The 19,856-nt window shown below is 45.7% G+C and overlaps 2 pseudogenes; one reads left to right on the forward strand and one right to left on the reverse strand.

Annotated features, from left to right (window-relative positions):
- Positions 1-5,559: 5,559 nt before the first annotated feature.
- LOC136456679 (putative disease resistance protein At3g14460) lies at positions 5,560-9,144 on the forward strand (annotated as a pseudogene).
- Positions 9,145-14,262: 5,118 nt separating this feature from the next.
- Positions 14,263-18,617, reverse strand: LOC136459158 (sphingosine kinase 2-like; annotated as a pseudogene).
- Positions 18,618-19,856: the final 1,239 nt, after the last annotated feature.

Here is a 19,856-nt window from a genome sequence, read left to right on the forward strand (position 1 = left end):
ATGGGAGGGCTTCATCGTCCTCGATGATCCTTCGGTTCACGTTGTGAGCCATGGCGCGCGCACGCCCACCATCTCCGTGGCGCTCGATCTCTCGCTCGAGCTCCGTGTATTCCTGCTCAAACTGGAGTCATGCTTCATCGATCTCTTGGTGCCATGCCTTCAGCTGCTCCACTCGCAGGTGAGGTGGGGCCCCTACATCCCCTTCAACCTCGTCGTTGAGGTTGTTTGTTGGGGTAGCCTCTTCCTCGTGGATGCTTTCGACGTATCCCTCATGGGTACCAACCATGAAACATTCATGCGAGGGGTGATGGCTCCCCCTGCTAGAGTCAGAGTCAGAGGGTGACCCCAATTATCCTACGAGGAGGTTGTGGAAAGATTCTGCGACATATTCGGTCATCCCCACGAACTCATCGTTCGCAGGGGATGGAGGCGTGTGTTGCGCCACAAGGTGGCCAACGGTCTCTGCGGTGTTGCGGAGACCAGACGGGAGTGCTGTCGAGGTGCTCTAGATGAGGTATTCCAGGAGAGAGTGGCTCTCCTCCAGCAAGCTGCATCACGACATTGGTGAACGAGAAGGTGAGGTGGCGTAGGTCCTCCCAGGACGGTCAGGGTCCTAGGAAGGCACCGAGCTACGTCCTAGCCTCCTATAATCGAAGCCAAGGAGCTGGTCACTCCTAGGGGTGCGGGCCTCCGGTGCTTGCAGCCATAGCTCCTCAAACGCCTCGGCGATCATGTTGAGTCCGGTGAAGTGGAGAGGTTGGACGGCGGTGGGAGCTTACGCCAACTCTCCCTCCGTTGTGACGATGAAGTCTAGGTTTCCGAAGCACATGTGCGCGCCTAGGACCCAGCTGATGCCATGACTAGCCATCCGAGACCTAGTGTGGATGTTGAGATGCGCAAAAGGCCCCTACCTGGCGCGTCAACTGTCGGTGTTTCGAGTTACCACCGATGAGTAAATTTCTAGTACTTGCGTGTCTAGCTTGGATGGTATGCTTAGAAGACATGAGGTTTATAATGGTTCGGGCAGAAAGTCTCTACATCTAGTTCGTTACTGCTGCTCATGTTACTAGCACTGAAAGTTTGTAGTAGGGGGTACAAACAGGCGAGAGAGGGAAAGAATCCCAACTCTCTGGTGGAAGGAGTGAACAGGTGCAGAGAGCTTGATCGCTGCTCAGTCATGTGTTTGTGTCATGCTCTTGTGTTTTTATCTCGTGGTTCGGTTTCGTGCGGCTCTAGATCGATTGGGTTTTGATGGGTCGATCTCTTTCATGGGGCGCCCTGCTTTCCCTTTTATAGGCCAAGGAAAAGCGTGGGTTACAACGGAGGAAAAGGAGAAGAATCAGAGTAAGAAGAAGGCCTTTAGGATCACTAGGTCCTTCTTCTTCTTCTTCTTCATGTAGGTCCCGCCGATCCTACAGATGTCACAGGGATGGCTCCACGTCGTGGCCCTATTCGTCACTAACGCCATGCGCAGGCGTCGTCTGCCGATCATGGCGCTCCATTCCATCTCGGCGGACGTCGTGGTGAACTGGCGCGCCTATCATCGTTCGTACGAGGGTTAGACAGAACAGCACCGGCACGCCCAACGCTGTTCTTGATGTGAATCCTCAGGTATGGCCCATCATGGCCACGGGTTACATCGAGTCGTGTCAGTCTCTTCCCCGGTGTCAGAGCTTTGACCCAGGCCCATACGCTTGGACCTAGAGTGGTTGACGGAGGTATGGGTCCCCGTCGGACGAGACAGAGCACGAACCCAAGGGGTCGGCGAGACGGATCCCACGGCCTCGGGGTCGGGCAAGGCGGAGCCCGCCCCCAGAGGTCGGGAGAGGCGGAGCCTGCGTAGCTGGAGGTCGGGCGAGACGGAGCCCGCACCCAAGGGGTCGGGCAAGACGGAGATCGCGGCCTCGAGGTCAGGCGATGCAGAGCCCGCACCCAAGGGGTCGGGCGAGACTGAGATCGCGGCCTCAAGGTCGGGCGAGACGGAGATCACGGGCTCTAGGTCAGGCGAGGCGGAGCCCGCCCCCAGAGGTCGGGCGAGGCGGACCCCGTGCACCTTGGGGCCGGTTGGAGCCGTAGCACGCTCTTGACTGCTCGGATGAATCAATGTTGATGACCATTAGCTCCTCCTCTTCGGGTACCCTAGTATTGGTCCCCGACAGTATGGTTTGTCATCTTTGAATGTTTTTTGCATTAGCTAACCTGCATGCTTTTGTCAGAAAAAATCATATTCAGTGTCTGCTATTGGGGTTGTTAACCCTTGCAGTTTGCAAGACCAGTATGTTCCAACATTGATACCACCCTAACAGACTCTCCCTTTTACTGATTATATGTTGTGAGCTACTGCAGGCAGTCAACTTGTTTTATTGTAGGATGTTATGGAACCACTTGGAACTGTTCCATGAATTTTTGTTAGACTTGCATGTAAGAATATGAAGTAGGCGTATCAGTTTACTTTGAATCTTTATGATTAATATTATTTGCTAGTGTGCTCTGGTGTGCCTTTTGGTACAATTGGAAACTTGAGCAAAACAATTAGTTTAAGTCTTTCTTCGACATCAGAATGGCTTGAGTTTATTTTTTGTGTTATTACTTCGAGGTTTGTTAAAGCACTGTTTTATTTTTGGAACCATATCGTCAAAATCTGAAAATTTTCATGTACTCTTGCTGTTCAACTTCTGAAGCTGTCCTTAAAATACTGGTTTTATTTTCGAGATGGCGTTTCTTATCTTGCCTTGCTAGAAAGGCTTTAGTTCTGCAACCCCTCCTTGAAGATGATGACTGGCTTGTACTTCCATCTGAACTCAGCATCACCATTCATGAATATGGGGAGGAGTATATTTTTAGAATTATTGGAAAGACTTTGCTGTGACCTTCATCTCTGTTTCACATTTTCAGTCTCACCGCGTCCTGTCATGCTCTCCAGAATTGTTGCAGTTCAAGAAATACCTTCATCTTGACCATGTAATATGTGTGCCTAGGTGGAAAATCATTTTACCCAATTGCAATAAGGTCCTTGTTGGCCCCATTCGCTTGACTGAAATTGGCTGAAAAACACCGTTCCGGCTGAATTGTTGTGAGAGAAAAACACTGTTTCAGCTGAAAAAAGAAGCTGAATAAGTCAGATTATAAAGTAAGCCGAACAAGGCCGATTGTCATTGGTTTCTTGTAGAACAAAGACCGAGTGGGTCATATTCTATTCTTGGTCACAACATCTACCAAATTAACTTGATTGATGCTTTAGTTTTTTATAAGGCCAACGATGGCAATCAAAATAAAAAGAAAGTTGTGACACGGGTAGCGTGATCATCTTCCATACAATTAACTTGATTGATGCTTTAGTTTTTTATAAGGCAATAATTGATGTTTTTATTTGATGTGCTTATACCAGCGGTCACTATCAGTAGGAGTTTTGTTTTTGTTTCCGTTGGGTGTACCTAGAGCTAAATCATGCAGCTAATTGCCCCCAGTGGGCTATTAACAACGGCTAAGTCTTCTCTGCAGGTAAGCTCAGCAATGCAATGAGTCCCCGAAAGGAAATAATTTGGGACAAGTGAGTCTAATATTTTGCAGATCCATCCTGACTGGCTGTTTGTACAGTCCTGCGTCCCATATTCATCTCTTGCAATACAGCACCTGCTCTAGGGGCGAGAGGTCAGTCCACTACTCCGGCAACCTTGCATCCTCTTCGTCGCCGGCTCCGGCAACTCTACTTCCAGCGCCCTTTGGCGTCCTCATCTGTGTAAACTCTCCAACTCTTCCTTTGGTATATTGACTTGTTAGATATTTCCTTCTGTGTTCGTCTACAGATGCATCTATTCAGTCTGTGGCTGATTTCGACTGATTCAATAGTATTCTGTGAGAGAGAATAAGCTGAAACAAACTGAAACAAGCTGACAATGGATCAGCCGAACACGCTTTGCTTCTAGGTTGTTTCTTATCTTGGTTTCTCTTACTATTTCATCTCGTCTTTTCTGACTCCACCAGGTTTCCCCGCCGACTCCATCGCTTTTTCCTAGCAGAAGTACTTCCCTTGCTCGTCTCTCCACTCACTGGTTCTTCCTACATCCTACTCAAAAAAAGGAAAAAAATTATAAAGCGTCTTGCCTTTACTCTTGGGTTAATTGGATCTGTGTCATTATAACTTTGTCATTTCTGAAGAACACCATTACTATTCGTCTATTTTGAAGTATGCCATTACAATTCTTCATTTTCCATAAATATGCCACTAAATACGTATGGACACAGTCTGGGCCCAGCTGAAGGCGTATACGAAGACGTATACTTCATCTCCCCTGTCACTGACACATGGGCCCCACATGTCATCTTCTTCTTCCCCCTCTCCTCATCACCTTACCTTCCGTCCAGGGCTATCGTGAGATGCTGGCATGGCGCTCCAGCGACCGTGGAGGGCTAGCGGACGGCGGAGGAGGTTGAGGGTGGCCCTGCAAACACAGCGAGGGTGCCCTCGCCGGTGAGAGCGGATCGGGTGAGGCCGGCGTCGATGAGGATGGCCCAAGGTCCGCCGGCGTCCGTGGGAGATGAGGTTTCCAGCTCAGGTTAGCCACGAGATGTAGCGAGATGGCCTCCTCATGCGCTTGTGAAGCCGATGGAAGCAACGGAAGGGCGCAAGATGGCTTGTGCGAGGAGATCGACGAGCTCGGGTCGACCCCGGCAATGGCGGCGGCGGTGCTTGGTGGAGACGCTGAAGCAAGGAGGGCTTGTGCTGCTGCTGCTGCTCGCGGCTTGGAGATGCCCATCTCCCCGAGCGCAGCCATCACCTCCTCCCCGAGGCCGAGCTCCTCGAAGCTCTCAGCGGCCTCGACCCTCTTCCCCTTCCCCTGCTACGAGCTTCGCTCCGCGGCCCTCGAGGCGGGCCTCGGGACGCCAGGGGACGAGGCGTCCTTGAGGTGGCGGAGGCGGAGGTGCTCGAGGAGGAGCTCGTGCCGCGGAGGGGGAGCGGGAGTGGAGGTGGGGCCGAGGGTCGGGGCGGCGGTGGAGAGGGCGACGCGGAGGAGGCGGAGCCGGAAAGGGGACGGGCGGGAGAGGAGGAGGCAGCGACCCATGGCGGCTTGGCGCTCAGGATGGAGAGAGAGAACCGGAGAGAGAGATTCGGAGAAGAGGAGGAAGAAGATGACATATGGGGCCCGCGTGTCAGTGACAGGGGAGATGAAGTATACGTCTTCGTATACGCCTGTAGCTGGACCCAGGCTGTGTTCATACGTATTCTGTGGCATATTTGTGGGAAACGAAGAATTGTAATGGCATGCTTCAAAATAGACGAATAGTAATGACGTTCACCCTTTACTCTTCCGTTGTGTCTTATATTCCCATCTCCAGATACACAATTATCTGTTCATCCATTTCTCTTACCCCTCTATAGGAAAAGAGGAAAAGCTAAAAGAAAAAAAAAAGTAGTCTTGAGTTTTTGCTCGTTTCCCATCTCCCAACACCTCGTGCCATTACCAATTCATCATTTTGTTCTCTTCTTTCTCATCTGGAGTTCTGGAAACACCTCCATCCAACATCTCTTCATTTGCAAAGGTGCCAATAAACACACAAACTAGTACACTTGGATGGCGGACGTGGCACTGGCCGGCTTACGGTGGGTGGTATCGCCAATCGTCAACAAGCTCCTCGCTGAAGCTTCAACCTACCTCAGCGTTGACATGGCGCAGGAGCTCCAAGAACTGGAGACCACCGTCCTGCCACAGTTTGACCTGGTGATTGAAGCAGCAGAGAAGAGTCCCCATAGGGACAAGCTGAAGGCATGGCTCCAGCAGATCAAAGAAGCCTTCTATGATGCCGAGGACCTGTTGGACGAGCACGAGTTCAACCTCCTCAAGCGCAAAGCGAAGAGTGGGAAGGACTCCGTACTGGAGGAGGATGCCTCCTCCATGAAATCAACTATTCTGAAGCCTTTTCAAGCTGCAACGGGCAGGGCTCGCAACTTGCTCCCTGACAACAGAAGGCTAATTCGCAAACTTCATGAACTGAAGGACATCTTGGCGAAAGCCAAGGATTTCCGTGAGCTTCTTGGCTTGCCAGCTGCTATCCGTGCTGTACCAACAACTGCTACTCCTCCCACAACGACATCACTTCCCACTTCAAAGGTGTTCGGTCGTGACCAAGATCGTGATCATGTAGTGGATATTCTTCTCAACAAGTCGACAGCTCCTGAGGCAAGTTCATCTAGATTTTCAGGTTTGGCTATTATTGGAGCTGGAGGCATGGGGAAATCTACCTTGGCACAGTACGTCTATAATGACAAGAGGGTAGAAGAATATTTTGATGTCAGGATGTGGGTCTGCATCTCACGCAAGCTTGATATACATCGTCACACGCGGGAGATTATCGAGTGTGCAGCAAAGGGAGAGTGCCCACGTCTTGATAGTCTTGACACTCCACTATAAATTGAAGGATATGCTAGAAAAGTCACAAAAATTTCTTCTTGTGTTGGATGATGTTTGGTTTCAGGAATCTGACAATGAGACAGAATGGGAGCAACTTGTAGCTCCTCTAATTTCTCAGCAGGCGGGAAGCAAAGTGTCGATAACTTCTCGACGGGACACACTCCCTGCTGCTCTTTGCTGTAAGCAAGTCATTCGGTTGGGTAACATGGAAGATGCTGAGTTCTTGGCACTCTTCAAACACCATGCCTTCTCTGGAGTAGAAATTGAAGATCAGCTGTTGCGGCTGAAGCTAGAACAGACTGCAGAGAAGATTGCTAAAAGGCTTGGACAATCTCCAGTGGCAGCAAAAGTTCTGGGTTCCCGGTTGAGCAGGAAAAAGGATGTGAGTGAATGGAATGCTACTCTAAAGATTGACAATCTAAGCGAGCCCAGGAGAGCTCTGTTGTGGAGTTACGAGAAGTTAGATCCACTTACGCAGAGGTGCTTTCAGTATTGCAGCTTATTTCCAAAAGGCCACAAGTATAACATCCACTTACGCAGAGGTTCATCTTTGGGTTGCAGAGGGCCTCGTTGATTCATACAAACTGAGTAGGAGAATGGAGGATGTTGCAACTGAATACTTCAATGAGATGGTCTGTGGATCTTTCTTTCAGTTGGTTTCTGAAAGATATATTGGTCCATGGTATATCATGCACGATCTCCTTCATGATTTGGCAGAGTCACTGGCTAGAGAAGACTGCTTCAGATTAGAAGATGATAAGGTGACAGAAATAGCATGCACTATTCGACATCTATCCATTCGTGTTGAGAGTATGGAAAAGCATAGACAAATTATCCACAAGCTACATCATTTACGTACTGTTATCTGCATCGATCCACTGATCGATGATGCAAGTGATCTTTTTTATAAGATACTGCAGCATATGAAGAAGTTGCGTGTATTATATTTGTCATTTTACAACAGCAGCAAGTTGCCTGAATCTGTTGGTGAGCTGAAGCACATTCGGTATTTGAACCTCATCAGGACATTAGTTTCTGAGCTCCCAAAATCATTATGTACTCTTTATCACTTACAATTTCTTTTGTTAAATGGCAAAGTCAAAAGTTTGCCCAACAAACTCTTCAATTTAAGTAAGCTACATCGTCTTGAAGGGTACGATAGTTTCATCAAACATACTTGGTTGTATGAACGACCCCTTTGCCAAATTCCCAATATAGGCAAGCTTACTTCGCTCCAACACCTGCATGAGTTTTCTGTGCATAAGAAGAAGGGATATGAGTTGCGACAGCTGAAGGACTTGAATGAACTTGCTGGCTGTTTGACAATAAAAAACCTTGAGAATATCACCAGAAAGAGCGAAGCCTTGGAGTCGAAGCTATATCAGAAAAATCGTCTCAAAGAGTTGCAGCTTGTCTGGAGTGGCGAGAATGATATGGATGCACAAGATAGTTTACACTTGGATATTCTAGAAGATCTGACACCACCGCCTCAACTGAGTGGCCTCGCAGTCAATGGTTACAAATCTGGCTCATTTCCAAGCTGGCTTCATGAGCATTCCTACTTTGAGAGTTTGGAGTCTTCGAGCTTGCTAATTGTAGTGTGTTAGAAGGCCTACCACTTGATTCCGAGCTCCTTTGGCATTGCTCTAATCTGACGATTGACAACGTTCCGAATTTTAAGACTTTATCCTGTCTTCCATCCGGCCTTACAAGCTTATCAATTAGCAGGTGCCCGCTGATCATGTTTATCACCAAAAAGGAGCTGGAACAGCATGATCTGAGGAAAAACATAATTACCGACTACCTGGCATCTAAACTTGCATCGTTATGGGAGGTGGATTCAGGGTCATGTATTAGGAGTGTACTATTAGAAGAACATTCATCTCTGGAGCAGTTGGTGACATTGATCGATGATGACATATCAAAACATCTCCGAATTATAAAAATGGATCCTCGACATGAAAAGAGAGATGAATTATTTGTGAAAGAAGATTCCATCAGGGCATGGCTATGTTGCCATGAACAGAGGATGAGGCTCATTTATGGAAGGAGCATTGCACTGCCACTGGTTCCAGCATCAGGGCTTCGGTGTCTTGAGCTTGACTCATGCAGTATTACAGATGGAGCTTTAGTTGCTTGCCTTGGTGGCCTGGCTTCATTGGAAACCTTGGCTTTAGATAAGATTATGACTTTAACTGCGCTTCCGTCAGAAGAGGTATTTAAGCATTTGACAAAGCTTGACTGCTTGTCCATCTCATCTTGTTGGTGTCTCCGATCATTAGGTGGCTTAAGAGCTGCTGCATCTCTCTTAGAGTCTAGATTTTATTTCTGCCCTTGTTTAGAGCTGGCACGTGGAGCAGAATTTTTACGGTTGTCCCTTGTTGAGCTCTTCATATGTGGTTGTATGCTTGCAGCTGATTCATTCAGTAATGGCTTGCCACAACTGAAAGACCTTAGTATGTTTTGTTGCAGAAGCTCCCCTTCCTTGTCGATTGCCCATCTGACCTCACTTAAAACATTGTCACTAGGTCATTTCCCCGATCTGTGCTTTCTTGAAGGCTTGTCTTCCCTGTATCTCCAGAACTTACATTTGACAGAGGTTCGAAACCTCTCTGTTGAGTGCATCTCACAGTTCCGTGTCCAGGAATCACTCACTGTTAGTAGCATCGAATTGCTAAACCACATGCTCATGGCAGAAGGTTTTACAATCCCAATGTCTCTTTCTCTTCAAGATTGCAAGGAATCATCAGTTACGTTTGAAGAGTCTGCAAGTTTCTCATCTGTCAAGCATCTGAGATTATGCGATAGTGAAATGAAGTACCTACCAAAAAAACCTGAAGTGTCTGTCTAGTTTGAAGAATCTCGATATCCATGCCTGCCCCAATATATCGTCGTTACTAGATCTGCCATCCACCCTTCAGCGCATAGACATATGGGACTGTGAACTCCTGAAGGAGAGCTGCCGAGCACCTGATGGAGAAAGCTGGCCGAAGATTGCCCATATCCGCTGGAAGCAAGTTAGATGAAGCGTGCCCATTTTTGCAACTAAAAGGTGAAAGATCTGGCTTCACTAATGCTTACGGAATATTTTGTTCAAGTAAGTATATAAATTCTTGATGTTTGAATTACTTCCTTTTTCTTCTTCGTAACAACTACTGAACTAGTCTAATTTCTATCAGTTGATCAGCGATCTTGTTTCCGCTGTAACGCAGCATGTTACGAGCGGAGACATCCTCTCCACCTCGATTCCATCGTCACTGGGGCATCGACCTCAGTAACATGCTCTGGCCGATTGCCGCTGGCATTGGATTGCCAACCTCCACAGCTCCAACTTGTCTAGTTGTCTTCTCCAGGCGACCAGGCTCCAGCACCAGGCGAGCCGCCAGGCTATGGCTCGTCACTTGTCAGCGACAGTCTGGTGATTACCTGCTTGTTGGTTCCTCCAATCTGGAACCTGTTCTGTTATTCTATTGTTTTATTCTTTCCCCCCTACGTTCAAATTTGGAACTGATGTCGCTCGTGTTTTGTGCGGTGATGTTCTGGTACTTTGTAACTCTCTGGTTCCTTTTTTGATAAAAGAACTGTAGACCTGTGATCATCCTTTTCATGAGCAACTTGGAGGTCCCATTCTGTTTCTCATTATGCTTACTAGCTCGTCAACCCATGTTCCTACACGGGTTGTCAATTTTAAGGGATTAATGTTTTTTATAAAAGAGATAAGTATTGAAACTCATGGATAAATTTGGGAGCATATAGTTGACTAAAATTGCTTATCTTTGCTTTCCGTCTGATTATTTATTTCGAATTCAATACCTATAAAGGATACTCTGATATCTTTTTGTAGTTGTGATAGATTTTTGCTAATTATATCAATTACTCTATATGTTTTCATATCCCATTTATTATTCTCATCCACTTGTGTCGTACCTATGTTTAGATTAGATGAAAACCCGACATTTGTGTCACACGGAACTTCTGTGTCCTCCACGTGAAAGCAACAGAAGAGTGAGGTTACTCACTCCATCCCAAAAAGCATACTATTCTAGAACAGTGCCTATGTTCTATCAAGTTTGATCAAATTTATATAAAAATAGTAATATTTATCATGCTAAATATGTATTATTAGATTCGTATTTTCATAATATATTTATTGATGTCATAAACATTAATATTTTTACCTATATATTTGGTGAAACTTTAGGCATTGCAACCGAGAATACATTTAGAATTGCATTCTTTTTGGGATAGGGGATAGTATCAAGGGAGAGGCATAAAATAGGGCTGCAAAAGGAGTTAGCGGAGATAGGGACTCCATTTTATAGGTGAATGAAGAGGGAGATGAAGGGGAAGAAATGGAAGAGGCGGCAACCGAAGGAGAAAGGAAGGGGATTGGCCAGGGAAGGAGAGGATTGGTTTGGGTTTGGTCCAAGGTGAGAAGGGAAGACGGAGTTGTAGACTTGATCCATCAGTGGAAACTGGAAAGAGAGGAGTTGGGATATTGGGTTCAATTGGAGAGAAGCCCGAACAAGTCGACTGCGAGGGTTTTGATCCGAAGAAGGGAAATACAAGAAAGAAAGGAGGGAGGGTTTTGGCAAGGAGTCAATTAAAGATTTTTTTTTAGATTTCAAGCAATGGATATTTTGAGCATTTTGAGCTAGGGTTTTGCATGATTAAAAGACTGATCATGATTTTTGGAACTTGGATTAGAGTGTTGTTTCGAAGGATTTGACTAGATTTTAAAGATTTGTTGGAAGCACTGGATTCGAGATTGGCGCTAGTCATTTGATACAGAGAGCAAAGGCTCGGTGCAGAGACAAGATTAGGGTCTTCAAGACTTTGATCGGGGTTTTCCAGGAAATAGTATTTCAGAGACTTTACAATGGATTGCAGAAGCTATGATTTTGGGTCAAATCTTAGGCGTATTTGAAAACATTTAAAATTTTATTGCATCAAAGACATTATTCATTCTTTTTGAAATGCATAAAACAATTGAATTAAATTATAAAAATTAGAAACTCTTTTTGTCACTATCTAAATTGTCAACATATAAACAAAAGGTTAGGAAAATTTTATAAATAGTAAATCATTTATTTTCTAGAGTATTTTCTTGTCACATCCCAAATCATAGATTTTGGGGCGTGAAAGTTGAACTATGACCCCAAGAGAAACAAGTTCAAGCCCAAGAAGATGGACAAGGTCAAGTGCTACAATCGTAGTGACTACGATCACATATCATTGTCGGTGTTTGATAACCGGCAACACGTCACGGGGCTACCCGGTACGATGTTTGGTGGGCTATCCAGAAGCTAACAAGAAGAAGAACTTTGACAAGGGTAAGGGAGGGAAGAAGGAGGAGAGTGAGGAGGAAGAAGACAAAAAGAAAAGCCCAAGAAGAAGAGTAACAAGAAGCTCTTCGACAAGTCCTCATCACCAAGAAGTCGATCTCAGACTGAAGACTCGAGCTCAAGTGAGGAAGACATGGCAAGTATTACCATCACTCATGGTTCTTCACACTACCATCACCTCTGATATGTCTAATGGCCAAATGTATGATAACAAATAGTAATGGTAGTGAAAGTAAAAGTGATGATGAGCTAACTTCTAATGACTTAATGAACTTGCTTGATGAGTTCACTGCCATCATCATGAAGCAAAAAGGGAAGATCAAGTCTCTTGAGACCCAAAATGAGACCCTTGAGCTCAACCACCTGCTCTCCTTGCAAAGCACAATTCAAGTGCTAAGTAAAGTGTGACAAACAAGGAACTTGAGAGCAAACACTTCCGAGTTACTTGCTAAGTACAATGACTTAGCCCAAAAGCACAATGAGAAACTTTGCAAGGAGATAGAGAGTGGGTTTGCCAAGATCAAGGACCTTCATATTGAGCTAACCAAGTCCCATGAAGAACTTGATCTTGCCTATAATGCCATCCAAGAGGAACATTAACACTCTTTGCATCACACACAATCAACTTGAGGTGGACATATAACGAACTTCTTGATAATGTTGAGGTCTCCAAGAAATCTAAGAAAACTTCACCCTCTAACGATGAACCTTGCAATGCTATTTCTTTGTCCTCTATCACTTACAGACTTGCATGAAGAGAATACAAGTTTAGGGAGATGCTCCTTCAATCCTCAAGATACATCAACAAGCTTGGCATAGAATACCAACCTTAGGAGGAGATGCTCCTTCATCGGCATTCATGCCAATAGGAAGCTCCCAAAGAAGATATGGGTCCTGAAGACATGTAGATCAATACAAGTAGCCTAAACTTGCTTGGCTACCTAAGAAAAAGTGATGGGCTCATGACTCATGAGATAGGGGAGGTTGGAGGCTTAACAATCATATGAGTGCATAGTTGGGATGCATCAACCTTTTAAGAATATTGCCAAGCATGAACCTCAGTGGATCATCTAGTGGGCCAAGATGGGCTTAGTGATCAGTTGACAAAGTCTCTATAGTTCACCGTATGATCCGATGGGACTATGTGACCTACTAGTGTATCATACAATAGGGAATATTCTAGTATATTACCAACAAATTGTTGAATGAATCAACCAGCACAACGCCACTGGATGATCTGCCGTAGCCTTTTGGAGCCGGCGGATCACTGCATTTGCTAGCTTTTTCAATGTCTAACAGTCTCTTTACCCTCTATATAAATGCTACCCCTAGCTCATTTGGAGTTGTTTTTTCTACCTCAATGTTGCCAACACTTCTAGATAGGATAGTGAAGCATTTTTAGAGTTACTCAAACTAAGAAGTGAGGATTGAGTGTTAGCCATGAGTGCTACCGATTTTCTTGCTTGGGTTTCTTGAGTTAGAAGTATGAAGACTTGATACTCTTGGTGTTTGCCAACACCTAGATAGCTTTGTTGGAGGACTTGATGACCATCCTCGGTGGTGTAGTTGTGAGGAGGCTCCAGAAGTTTGTACATGGTATTGAAACCCACCGCTCCAGAAGTAATAAAGCAAATAAAAAGCGATCTAACGGATCCTTAGGGCCAACAAGCTAATCTTGTCCTTAGCAAAGATCACACCGAGAGTAATATCCTTAGAGAGCAAGAAAGAAACCAAAGCTAACGACACTACCATGAATCCTAGTTGTCACTCAAAGGAACTTGAAAGCAATGAAAGTAATAAAGCAAATAAAAGAAAGGACAAGAGACAAGATTTTTTTTCTCATGGTAGACAAACTTGTGGAGCTACAACCCAATACCATAAGAAAAAAATCTTGTCTCTTGTGCTTTCTTTTATTTGCTTTATTGCTTTCATTGCTTTCAAGTTCCTTTGAGTGACAACTAGGATTCATGGTAGTGTAGTTAGCGTTGGTTTCTTTCTTGCTCTCTAAGGATATTCCTTTCGGTGTGATCTTTGCTAAGGACAAGATTAGCTTGTTGGCCCTAAGGATCCATTAGATCGCTTTTTAGATAAACTTAGGAGCCAAAAGCTTTGACGGTTTAGAATTTGTATAGGCTAAGGTTTGTCATTTCAAATTTGTAGATCTCAACTCACCCCCTTTTAGGCCATTTGGTCCTTAACCCCTCCCCCTCCCCTGTCCACCCACCCACCACCACACACACCTATGATCAAATCTTGGCTCTTCCACTGGACACACCTTTGTCATGCCAAGTATGGTGATGGAGCTCGGCCTTACATTCTGGTAGACTCAGGTTGCGGTTACCTAGAAATGCATTCAATACAGCCTTTGAGTAAACATCTTCTAAGCACCTCTCAAAATCTTGGTCAATAGATAAAATCATGAAGAAATTATCATGTGCCTACGTTTTGAATTTATTTTCGAATGAAGTGGATGATAAAAAATGTTTAAAAGCTGTGCATACTTTAAGTGTCTTAATCTTTTTGAATCAAAATAGATCACTAGTACATTCAGAATAAATGTATAATGCCCAAAAGATATAATTAGGGAAGTGCACAGATATATGAACAGTTCCACCTATATTGTGTTTTTTAACACCTACACTGTGTTATTGGTCAAAACTTGTAAAGAACAACACAAAGTTATTGAGCAACAGTAGAAACAATCGACATGATCAAACTAACCTTAGGAGAGAGTAGAAAGGGCAGAAAGGAAGGGTCATTTTGGGGTGTTTGTTCTGACATACATGAATGACAGTTCGTCTTACCAATTTTTTTTTCTAGATTCTGCTTTCATTGGCTTGTGGGGGGGGGGTGGTGTTGATCGTGGTAGTGGATATTGTAAGGTCCATTTCTTGTTGTATCTCCACTTCAGCATTTTCCTTCGAAGACTTGGGCCATTTGTAGGCAACTTCGTTTGGGCAATGCCATTCTTCAGCGAATCTTGTCAGGGCAATATATGGTACCCAATGCTTGGTGCACTGTCAGCTGAATAGGATGGCCATAAGCCATCACATCTTGATGTTCGTTTTTTCCGTATGTTCCTTTTCCTCTAGCAATTACCTCACCGTCCACGTCTATAATGCCACCCCTTTTTGGGTTCTCAACAAGCTGGCCTGGTGATAATTTAAAAGATATCACCTGCAGAAGTCACCATAAGTAGCATCATTTCCTTTGATACTGATGTACTATTAAATTGAGAAGAGATGAAAGACCTGAACCATGATAAATTAATCATGCTGCACTGACAATAAGACATAAGTTGAAATGCCTTATTTAACATCAGAATATTCAGTCAAAACATAACTTAATATGATTTATTTAACCTTTAGGAAAGTTTCACTGTAAGTTGCAACGTCCTAATGTCAGTGGATGAGAGAAACTAACCTTTAGACATGTAACATATGGTGATTTGACATAAGTCCCGTCTCTCATCTTCAGCAATAGAGCTAAAAGATCAGCCTTTGGACAATCTCTGAGTATGACCAATAGCCATCTGAGAACTGCACAACAATCACAACATTCAACTTCCTTGAGTCGAATATACTAAATCAAGACTGACAAAAAGAAATCCAGAAGAAGTATGGAACTAAACACTCAAATACATGACGCATAATGATTTCTATACCAACCATGCAGAATCACTCATCATTCTGATGGTCTAAGCGTACATTTAAACTTTTTATTACTACTTCTTAATGTTTGTCGTGACAATTCCGTTACAGCATCCAGAAAAAAATGCAATACCCTTGTCATAATAAAAAAGTAGCAACTGAAAAGAAGTGTTTTAATCTTGACAACAGTAGTTCTGTATGAACATTTTGGTGAGTAAATAAACTAGCTATGCCAGGTTTTTGAAATTCGAAAGGAAACGGACACCCTTGACAAAATGTTAAAATTGCAAGAGACTATATTCGGTTACCTTTGCCTCTGGAGCCGCCATGATATCCTCGGCAGCCCATGGCACGTTGTTTACCCAAACTGCAATAAATGGGCCATCAATAAATCTCCAATCTGAAGCTTGAAACTCAACTGAAGGACCTGGATAAGATGACGGATGAGATTTTCCATTTTGCTCCAGAGACTCTACAATGGAATTCTTGACTTGCTTGATGGGTTCTCCATATGCCTCATAGCCTGGGGCCGGCACGAACTGAATAGTTCCACAGTATTTTCGCAAGTTCATTATGCGCACCACAGCCTGAAACAAGGCAAGAGCTTTGTTAAGACTTCAGGCATGATAAAATAAATAACTGCCAAGAAATGGTAATGGTTGAGCATATACATAGAAGTCGAAGCATGCACATCCATCTGTATTTCTCAGACTCGATATCTATATCGGCCACCAAACCTGAGACGTTCTAAAGTTAATCAGATACTAATAATAATAAAAAGTTGCATTAAAATCTGACTGTTTTATCAAGTGCGTACCCCAGGTCATTAGCAAGACACTGAAAAATTTCGTGTCCCCTTGCAAAATGGTACAGACATCTAAGGACTGCTTGTGACCTGAACGCCAAGAAATTCATATTTCCTTCTCTCCACTGGAAATCTCCATGTGTCATGTAGTTTTGAGCATGATAGGGGGGAAAGAAATTAGAGAAGTAACCTTTGATTATGGCAAATACAGCATTTGAAACCGAGTATTTCTCACTGGCAGCATGCAGAAGTGATTTAGCCATGCCATTTCCTGTACCTGCACACATGACCAGACCAGGCCTGTTTGGTCGCTTACTAGTGTTTTAACTGGTACTCCCTCTGTTCCAAATTATAAGACGTTTTTGCTTTTTCTAGATACATACATTTCTTTTACATATGCATCTAGACATAGTGTATATAAGTGTAAACTACTATATATTTCGAAAAGTAAAAACGTCTTATAATTTGGAATAATTTGGAACATAGAGTGTAAGATTTCCGTACCTGCTGGAATTACCCCGATAGGCACTTTTATTGCCTCCTCCCAATCTGTCCGTTGAAGAATTCCGTTCACTACCTACGTACGAAATCACAGCGTGAGACAAAAATGAACCTGATGTGAAAAATAATTCCAACTTTTTCGAACGGAGAGACAGTACGGTATGAGAGTTGTAAGCACCTTTTATTACAGGCTGCTCGGCTGTGCTACTCCACCATCTGTTGCCGGCTGCGGCTGCTAGTTTTCTTCAGAATATGAACAGTAATGTAGGAGTGGTTGCTGAAGCAATCACTTCCGAGCAATTTTTTAGCAACAGTACGTTTTCAGATAATATTTCCTTCACGAAATCTTTGGAAGGCACTTGTAATGTAAGGACGAGGAATGGGTATCACGTCAAGTGCAAAAAACTTTGACCGGGGAACAACTGACAACGAATTCGCACGGTTTTGGATTTGCTTAAATAAACAGCCGCATTCCAGACGAGCTCAATAAAGTTTGATATGTACCAATGAATTAACAGAATGGAGTCAACTTGCATTTAGCTAGTACTTGCATTTAGCTCAATAATCTAAGGATGAAGAAATCGCAAGTCAGCGCTTACATTGAAGGCCTGTCATGCCAGCCGTGAACACACGTTACCTACTTATTAAAAAAATTCAGACATCAGGCTGCGTGATGTATCGCTAACCTCCACGAGGACGCCGTCACCGCTAACGCAGACGACGCCGTCGTACTCTGCGAGGTCGAGGGAAGACGCCACCTCGACTCGGTCTCTGAAACAGATTACGAACAAAACGGATCGATATAACCGCAACAACATGGGGAAACATTACTCCTACTACTTGGTAAAAAATTCATGGAAAATTTATCAAAAAAAATCATGGAAAAGCATCCACATTTTTTATTTACATGCTGAACCTTGCAGTGTGATGCTCACACCCGCAGCTTCAAACAGAGGCTTGATTTCCGTGTCGTAGATCTTCTTGGCGCATTTCTTGCTGCCGAAAGGGTTGACGAAGACGAACAATCTCTTGGGCCGGCCTGTGGATGAAATTGCATCACAGAAGTGATTAGCTCATTGGCTGGTGCTGATCTTTCATCATTAATTAGACTGAAAGCTGGTACAGTGCAAATTAAAACAGGGGACTAGTTTCCATCTAGCCTGAGCCTGACTGCCTGATTGGTGAGCAGTGAAAGCACACGTACCGAAGGAGTCGAGGCAGCGTGTGAGCCTCTCGCCCCAGGCCACGGCGGCGCCCTCGCCGCCCGCCATCTCGAGCACGAAGTCCCTCCTGCAACGCTTCCCTCCCGCGCCCGTGGCCGCACCCGCACACGGCAGCGCCCTCGCCGCGCCCGCCGCCACGAAGGCCCTGACGACGACCTCCTTCCCCGTCACCTGGACCCCGAGCACCTCGCGCTCCAGCGACAGCGCCCGCTCCGCCCCGCCAGCAGCGCCGCGGCGCCACCGCAGCTCCACGTCGCTGAGCGTGGCTTCCGCCGGCGCGCCGTCCACGCGGACATTGGCCGTGGCGCGGTCCTCCATACGGAAGGGCGTCGCCGGGATGTTTTGGCGCCCGACGATGTCGAGGGAGTGGCGCGCAGGCAGGCAGGCGGAGTCGACGACGAGCACGGGCGGGACGAGACGAGGCGAAGGCGATCGATCGATGTGGAGTGGGGCGTAGGCGCGTACAGTAGCTTTCTACGGGCGGACGGCGCGGGGCGGGCGGGGCTTTGGCGTGTCGAGTTAGTTGTACGATGAGAACCAAGGCGTCAAGGTAGCGGCGGGTGCAATGATTTTCAGCTTCGTCCCGCCCGCTCACATCTCAGCAGCTGTGTGACGGCGGACGGGTTCTCGTTGTTCAACGCAGTGCGGCTCTGCGCTTCTTCACCCTTGTCAGGACCGAATGAAACTCTCTGAATGTCTGATGGCGGAAAAGTGTGAAGAACCTGCAGAAGGGAGCGTGGTGAAAACGCCTCATCGCCTGAGATCTCTGCATGCCGTTCTCTGTTCTCTCGCCTTTAGTGGAAAAGGAAAGACTTTACTAACTCCGTGCACAAAGAATATAATTATGGGATCCGCACCGATCAATCTAACTCAACTTTAACCAAGTTTATACTATAATGAAAATATATTCTATAACAAATCTAATAATACTTATTTTGCAATATAAATGACAGTACTCTTTTATATACTTATAGTCAAAGTTTAAAATGTTTGACTTTTCAAAAAGCGAGAATTGCTTCTCTCGTGGACAAAGAGTAACTTTTATCTGTTCGATCGGTGAGATGCACCCTAGGCGGTGATAGCAGGCAGCATGGGCTCTGGACGGACCATCGAGGGGACCGGTGAGATGCACCCTAGGCGTGGTCACCGACCCAATGACCGAAGTCCTAGCTCAGATGGCCCGGGACCACGGGCCTTTGGCCGACGCATCTAGAGAGCGTCGTTCCCACCGCGCTTTCGACCGCCTACCAACATCGCCAAGTATACCGGGGAGACAAACCCCCGGTATATGGCTCGAAGACTTCCGGCTCGCCTACCGAGCCGGAGAAGTGGATGATGATCACTTCATCATTCAGTACCTCCACATCTACGCGGGGGAACATGTTCGAGCATGGCTCAAATTCCTCCCACAGATAGCATCTGTCACTGGGCGGACCTCAAGAGGATCTTCGTCAGGAATTTCCAGGGGACATATGTTTGGCCGAGGAACTCCTGGGACCTCAAGAGCTGCCAGCAGGAGCCCAATGAATCCCTATGGGATTACATCCATAGGTTCTCGAAACAAAGCAACTCCCTTCCTGATGTCGTCGACGCGGACGTCATCAGCGCATTTCTCTCCGGGACAACCTGCTAGTCCCTGATCCACAAGCTTGGCTATCTGAAGCCCCAAACCACTCACGACCTGCTCGACGTCGCTACGAACCACGGCTCTAGCGAGGAGGCGGTCGGAGCGGTCTTCAACGGAGGCCGGGACAAGGGCAAGGCCAAACGCGAGGACCAATACGAGGGCCCCTCCACACAGAGGAGCAAAAAGAATAAGAGTGATCGGCGCTGATTGGCCAACTCTGTGTTGGTCGCCACAGCCGATCACGTGGGCAAGCAGCCCCAACAGGACCAGCCCAATCACTTCGACAAGCTCATGG

This window comes from Miscanthus floridulus, chromosome 6, assembly GCF_019320115.1.
Source record: "Miscanthus floridulus cultivar M001 chromosome 6, ASM1932011v1, whole genome shotgun sequence".
NCBI classification, from domain to species: domain Eukaryota; kingdom Viridiplantae; phylum Streptophyta; class Magnoliopsida; order Poales; family Poaceae; genus Miscanthus; species Miscanthus floridulus.